The sequence below is a fragment of the Haplochromis burtoni genome, unplaced genomic scaffold (assembly GCF_018398535.1).
Source record: "Haplochromis burtoni strain Fernald_Lab_line unplaced genomic scaffold, NCSU_Asbu1 Contig_128, whole genome shotgun sequence".
NCBI classification, from domain to species: domain Eukaryota; kingdom Metazoa; phylum Chordata; class Actinopteri; order Cichliformes; family Cichlidae; genus Haplochromis; species Haplochromis burtoni.
In genome coordinates this window covers 1382773-1390212 of record NW_024582489.1, presented here as the reverse complement: position 1 = coordinate 1390212, position 7440 = coordinate 1382773, and the positions used below count along the sequence as shown (strand labels likewise).

At 46.8% G+C, this 7440-nt stretch overlaps 1 protein-coding gene across 3 annotated transcripts in view; it reads right to left on the bottom strand.

The window, feature by feature from the left end:
* LOC102292079 (syntaxin-1A) overlaps positions 1–7440 on the bottom strand; it is an 83194-nt gene that overhangs the window by 52818 nt on the left and 22936 nt on the right. The window lies entirely within an intron of this gene.

Sequence of the window (7440 nt, the reverse complement as noted above, 5' to 3'; positions counted from 1 at the left end):
AAAAAAAAAAAAAAAAAAAAAAAAAAAAAAATCACAAGACTGGAACCCGTTCAAACTCAAATTCTCAAACTGTCCGACTCTTCTAGTAATTCCGGTTGTTTTCTGCTGTTACTGAGGTACATTCACGTCACTAAGGCCTGAACATTCTCAGTGAATAAATCAAAGCTTGGACGCAAAAACATAAAAACAAAAAGTTAAAAACTCTGCAAACTCCGCAGTCTGGCATATGATTCATTCTGAAATGCATGCTTCTAATCACACATCAGCCATTATACTGCATTAGTGGGATCTCATGTGGCCTCATCTCATTCATCACAGCCACTGTCAAACTAATTTGGTTCCCCATTAGTGGCCTATGAGATCCATTTGCTTATCAAGGCTGTGAGGACAGAGTGCAGTTTTCATCTTCTTTTGCCTGAAATGACTCCTTACTCTTATCCCAGAATTTCCAAACAGCAGTAAGAGAGTCCTGAATTATGCAAATGATGCTGTCAAAATGATGACTTCATTTCCTCTCAAACCTCAAAATAAAATTGTTACCAAAATAAGAATAAGATTAAGAGTCCCTAAAACTTTAAAAACTCTTTAAACCATTAAATTAACCAGTAAATATTTAAAAACTTCAATGAATCATATCCAGATATTATTTATGCTCTCCATGTGTATGGGCAGCCAGCCAGGTTCAACCAGACAGGGAAACAAATGTGCAGGCATTACATGCATCAGGAGGCAGGAAGCACAGGAAACTTTTGCATCAAGTGATCAATTTCCAGTAAAAGAAATGAGCTACTTATCCCTTGTTAACTGTTTAACAATGGATCAGCAGGATGCACATATACATCATGCATTACTGACATAAGTTTGTACAGCTGATATTACCAAACATTCATAAATACATTTATATTCTCCAGCCACTTTACTCCTTGTCAGTGTTGGATTGAACCCATTTTGTCTTCAGAGCTGCCTTAATTCACTATTTCATAGATTCAACAAGTTGCTGTAAATATTCCTCAGATTTTTGTCCACATTGACATGACAGCATCACACAGTATCTGCAGATTTGTTGGCTGAGTACAGTGAACTCATTGTCATGTTCAGAAAACAAGTTTGAGATGATTTAACCTTTGTGACATGGCAAACTGTGGTCAGAAAGGGATGGGCATGGTCAGCAACAATAGTCGGGTAGGCTGCGATGTTTAAATGATTTTCAGTTGGCGATAAGAGCTCCACAGTGTGCCAGGAAAATATCCCCCACACAATTACTCGCCTGCGGCTGCCATGCATGCCTCAGCAGCCTGGTTTGTTGACACAGGGCAGGGTGGATTCTGATTCTACCACCTGCATGCTGCAGGAGAAATCAAGACTCATCGGAACAGGTAACATTTTTCAAATCTTCCATTGTCCTATTTTGGTGAACAGGTGCAAACCGTAGCCTCGGTTTCCTGCTCTTAGCTGACAAGAGTTGCAGCCAGTGTGGTTTTCTGCTGCTGTAGCCCATCTGCGTCAAGGTTCAACATATTGTGCATTCAGAGATGCTCTTCTGCATACTTGGATGTATTTATTTGTAATTTTTGTGTTACCATTGCCTTCCTATCTGGCCAATCTTGCACTAGCATCCATGCAACATTCAAAGTTGTTCAAATCCCCTTTCTTCTCCATTCTGATGCTCGCTTTGACCTTCATGCCAGATCCACTGAGTTGCTGCCATGTGATTGGCTGATTGAAGTGTTAATGAGCAGCTTAACAAGTGTACCTAATAAAGATAAGATAGAACTTTATTAATCCCTCGGGTGGGTTCCTCTGGGAAATTCGCTTTCCAAAAGCACAGCACCGACAGAAGGCGTCTCAGGAGGGGAAAGCGGTGCTCTACCTGCACTGTGTATAGTGCTGGCGGAGCCCTGCTGACGTCCATCCATCCATCCATCCATTCGCGTCCGCTTATCCTGTTCAGGGTCGCGGGGGGCGCTGGAGCCTATCCCATCGGGATGGGAGACTCGGGTAGTGTGGAGCGCTAGTATTCAGTGTTTATCTCCGTGGGGACCAGTTGGAGCATTAAGCCTCAGAACAGGGGTTTATATTCAAATAATGTGCAAAATCAAGATGGCTGCAAAAAACCAGTGTGAGTTGATCGTGTAGCAGATTTGGCATCTTATTTGTTGCTTCTTAGTCATATTACTTTAAAAAAAGCAAACAAAAGCAATAAGGTAATGCAAAAATTATTCACTTTTTTTTTAATAGACTGAAATGACCAAAGACAATCTGAAACTCTAAAAAAAATGAAATGAATGAAAAATACAAAATTAGTTTCCAGTTCACTTGGACCTGGAAGGACACGTGCCCATTTAGTTCCCTTGTAGTGAAGTGAGGGGTGAAGGACTTTAATACAGAGTCTTGTGTTCACTCTCTGACAAACTTTATGGCGCTTGAGCCCATGCAAAACTCGCTGTAAGACTACAGTTTGAAAGTCGTGGTTCTTTTCCTCCTTTACTAGCAGATTCGAAATATCCTGTGAGCAGCAGGGCTTTGCAAACTGAGCGCAAATCTGCTACTATATCGTTCAGATTCTGCTGTTTCTAGCTTGGTGTTTGTCTACTGTAGGAAAATGAATAAATAATCAAAGGTTTGCGTGTCACTGAGTGAGCGCACATCTATAATGAATGCTACCTAGCTGTATTGGGATAATAAATCTGGTTATACACTCAGTGTTCCTCTGTGCAGCTGACACAGATTTTTATGAGTCATTTCTAATGGGACTGCAGGAAGCTGCTTGATTTGGCTGCAATACAAAGATGCAGGAAACGGGTCTGCTTTAATATGGTAACACAAAAGGACAATAAAGTACTGCTCACATGGGTGTCTACTTGAACTGTCTCTCACTGGTCTTACTCAGCTTATTTTCATATAAAACACTGCACAGAGTCTGAGAGCGTACATGCTTGCAAGCATATTTTATTCCCACTCCCCCTTTATTTAATCCGATTTCTTGTACATCAACATACTATTGCCTGCATGGCTTTTTGTTGCACATGTTAATGCACTTTAACAGCTTTCTGTAATTGTTTTGTTCCCCTGTTCTCCCTCTTTTTTATTTTTTTTCCCTTTAATACCTTGGTGATAGGAACCGCGATTCTTGCAGCCTGCTCACTATGCCTGTTTTATCTCTCCCTCCCTCACACTTGGACTACATTTCCTCCGCCTCCTGTGTCTGTGCAGGCACTTTTGTCTTCGTAGAGCGATATCTTGCTGGCATGGTGCCCGCATCAACTCTCTAATCTAATAAACACCATAATCAGGCCACTACTTGACTACACCACAGTTGGGGAGTTTCACCCGAGTGTGAGCCCCAGAGGCAGCAAGCATTCAAAGGTTCTGGTATGATGGGGGACCAGCTTGTATATAAAGCTCATTCTCTCTGTGTTTACCCTCTGCTGTATATTGCCAGTGTGCTAGCTACAGTGTGTATGCATGTTTGTGTGTCTTGCTCAGAGCATCTGTTGTGTGGATAGTCAAGTCTGTAGGCTCAGTGAAGAGCGCGGCACTAAAGGCCTCTCCCAGCCTCTTTGTGGCTCAGCAGGAGCTTCAGATCTGGTGGGAGGAGGACGTTTGAGGTGCGCTACTCGGTCTTCTCTCCTCCTGACCACACAAAGTAAAACCAGACCAAAGCCCTCCTCTCTCTGTGGGAGATACAGCATCTCTCTGTGGAGGCTGAACACAGTATTGGTGCTCTGAGCCTATTCTGATTCCCTGCTTATTCTCCTCCTCTGCCTCCTGCTGCTGCTGCCGCCTCTACTCTGGCTGCTTCTGAAAGTCTGCAGCTCCGTGAATGCACATCAGTGCCATACCAACACATTAAAGATTAGGTCTCAGCAAGCATGTAAGTTCTCCTCCTCTGACCTGTGCGCCTCTGCGCTTAGTCGCGCCTTCCATGACTCTCGAACCTTAAGTAGTACTTCGTGTTGAAGAATCTCACTACCGTTGTGATATAGACAATCAGTCAGTTTCATACAGTGCCCCGGCACAACATATAAGAGAAGACTCTCTAGGAGCATGCTCGATAAGCCAAGTAGACAATTATTAGAATCCCCCCTACATATCAATATAACATCTGTGTCAGTTCTGTGTCTATGCAAGCAATGTCCTATCAGCTGTAACGCCTGAGTGTGTTGAAACAGGCAGGTGTATTCTAGATTATCATACCTACCTAGCATGCTTGCGAAATCGTGAGAAAATCAAGTACTCTATGCGACACATGACTTATGAGGCATTATATTTCTAGAAGTAGGATCTTAGCATATTCAGCTGATGGTACACATGATTTGCATCTCTGGTGTGAGACTACAGCGTCTTGCCAGCCTCGTAGTATACTGTCCGTGCCCATTGTGTCCTTCTTGCTAAACATGATGCTCGTGCGACTACAAAGCAGTTGAGCGCATAGCCAGTTTCTGCAAGGAATCTGCGTCTTGCTTGCGCTTTCTCTATGCCAGGGCCTTATCTCGTCCTTCAGCCGCCGTAATCTCTCAATCCCCCATATTCGCCTCTCATGTTTTCACCAAGATCAGCTCATTCTGCTATCACACCAATGTTAAGCCTACTCAATGAAGAAGTAATGCATTTGAAAGAAGACATATTGTAAATAACTTTATGTGTAGTTACCATTGCCTACCTATTCTAGCGCCTAACTCCTTGCTACTTGAGCAATACCTTATGTCTTACAACATTGCAAGCGAAGAACGTTTTTCAACATCCCCGTCTTCTAATCTCCATCGTGATGTGTCTCTCTTATGCACCCTTTCATAGCCAGATCCACTGCAGTTGTGCCATGTACTTGAGGCGATTGAAGTCGTTTGACATGATGCAGCTTAACACAGAGTGAGCTCTAATAACAGATAAGATAGAACCATTACTATTTATATAAATCCCCTCGGGGAGTTCCTCTATGAGGAAAATGTCGCTTTCCAAAATGCCAACTTATAGACACCGACATGATAGAACAGTGCTACGTCAGGAGGGGATAAGCCGATTGCGTGCGTCTTCCGTAGCTAAACCTTGATTTACTCTATAGAATTAGCTTGCGTGATTCTCTCATCTGTACGTCGCCATTCCAATTCCACTTACCTCAATCCAAATCGCGTAAACCTGCTCCTTCATCCTGTTCGACGCAGACGAGTGGTGTGGAATTTGCTTCCGCTTCAGGGTCGCGGGGGGCGCTGGAGCCTATCCCAGCTGTCATAGGGCGAGAGGCGGGGTACACCCTGGACAGGTCGCCAGTCTGTCGCAGGGCCAACACACAGAGACAGACAACCATTCGCACTCACATTCACTCGCACATTCACACCTATGGGCAATTTGGATTAACCAATTAACCTATCCCCACTAAGTGCATGTCTTTGGACAGTGGGAGGAAGCCGGAGTACCCGGAGAGAACCCACGCAAACACGGGGAGAACATGCAAACTCCTCACAGAAAGACCCCGGCCTGATGGTGGAATTGAACTCAGGACCTTCTTGCTGTGTGGCAACAGTGCTAACCACTGTGCCACCGTGCTGCCCATGCCCGTGAAAATTGTCAGGCGGTGGAAGGAATACTTCGAGGACCTCCTTAATCCCCTCCTGTAATCCACCGTCTTCCGAGGAGGAAGCAGAGTCTGGGGATGAGGGGAATGACCCGCCAATTTCCGGGGGCGAGGTCACTGAGGCAGTTAAACAACTCCTTGGTGGCAGAGCCCCTGGTGTTGATGAGGTCCGCCCGAGTTCCTGAAGGCTCTGGACGTTGTAGGGCTGTCCTGGTTGACACGCCTCTGCAATGTTGCGTGGAGATCAGGGGCAGTACCTGTGGACTGGCAGACCGGGGTGGTGGTCCCCATCTTTAAGAAGGGGGACCGGAGGGTGTGTTCCAACTACAGGGGGATCACACTCCTCAGCCTCCCTGGGAAAGTCTATGCCAGGGTGCTGGAAAGGAGAGTTCGTCCGCTAGTCGAACCTCGGATACAGGAGGAACAATGCGGTTTTCGTCCTGGTCGCGGAACACTGGACCAGCTCTTTATCCTCTCCAGGATACTTGAGGGTGCATGGGAGTTTGCCCAACCAGTCTACATGTGTTTTGTGGACTTGGAGAAGGCATTCGACCGTGTCCCTCGGGGTGTCCTGTGGGAGGTGTTGCGGGAGTATGGGGTGTCTGGCCCATTGCTACGGGCCATTCGATCCCTATACAACCGTTGCAAGAGCTTGGTTCGCATTGCCGGCAATAAGTCGGACTCGTTCCCGGTGGGTGATGGGCTCCGCCAGGGCTGCCCTTTGTCTCCGGTTCTGTTCATAATTTTTATGGACAGGATTTCTAGGCGCAGCCAAGTGGCGGAGGGCTTTCGCTTTGGTGGCCTCAGAATCTCATCTCTGATTTTTGCGGATGATGTGGTTCTGTTGGCTTCATCGGGTGAGGGCCTCCAGCTCGCACTGGAACGGTTCGCAGCCGAGTGTGAAGCAGCGGGAATGAGGATCAGCACCTCCAAATCTGAGGCCATGGTTCTCAGCCGGAAAAGGGTGGAGTGCCCACTCCGGGTCGGGGATGAGTTCCTGCCCCAAGTGGAGGAGTTCAAGTATCTCGGGGTCTTGTTCGCGAGTGATGGGAGAAGGGAGCCGGAGATCGACAGACGGATTGGGGCTGCAGCTGCAGTAATGCGGACGCTGCACCGGTCCGTCGTGGTGAAGAGGGAGCTGAGTGTAAAAGCGAAGCTCTCAATTTACCGGTCGATCTACGTCCCTACCCTCACCTATGGCCACGAGCTGTGGGTAGTGACCGAAAGAACGAGATCGCGGATACAAGCGGCAGAAATGAGCTTCCTCCGAAGGGTGGCTGGCCTCTCCCTTAGAGATAGGGTGAGAAGTTCGGCCATCCGGGAGGGGCTCAGAGTAGAGCAGCTGCTGCTCCACATCGAAAGGAGCCAGCTGAGGTGGTTCGGGCATGTCCCACCGGGAGGAGGCCCCGGGGCAGACCCAGGACACGCTGGAGAGATTATATCTCTCGGCTGGCCTGGGAACGCCTTGGTATTCCCCCGGATAAGCTGGAGGAGGTGGCTGGGGAGAGGGAGGTCTGGGCCTCTTTGCTTAGGCTGCTGCCCCGACGTACGTACGTACATGCATACATGCATACATAAAATATACGAAGGGGATAGAATAAATAGGAATAAAATAGGAATAAAAATACAAGTGAATTGCACATTTCAAGTATTGAGGTCTACTGCACCATTGACTATTTACAAAAGTTTTTCACAGTGAGGTGAAGAGGCACTACAGCTTAGTTGTTCCCCCCTCCTTTGTCCTCCTGTTTCCCCTCCCTCTCCCCTCCAGAGAGGAGTTAAACAGTCTGATGGCGTGTGGGACAAAGGAGTTTTTAAGTCTGTTAGTTCTTGTCTTGGGGAGAAGCAACCTGTCACTGAACAGACTC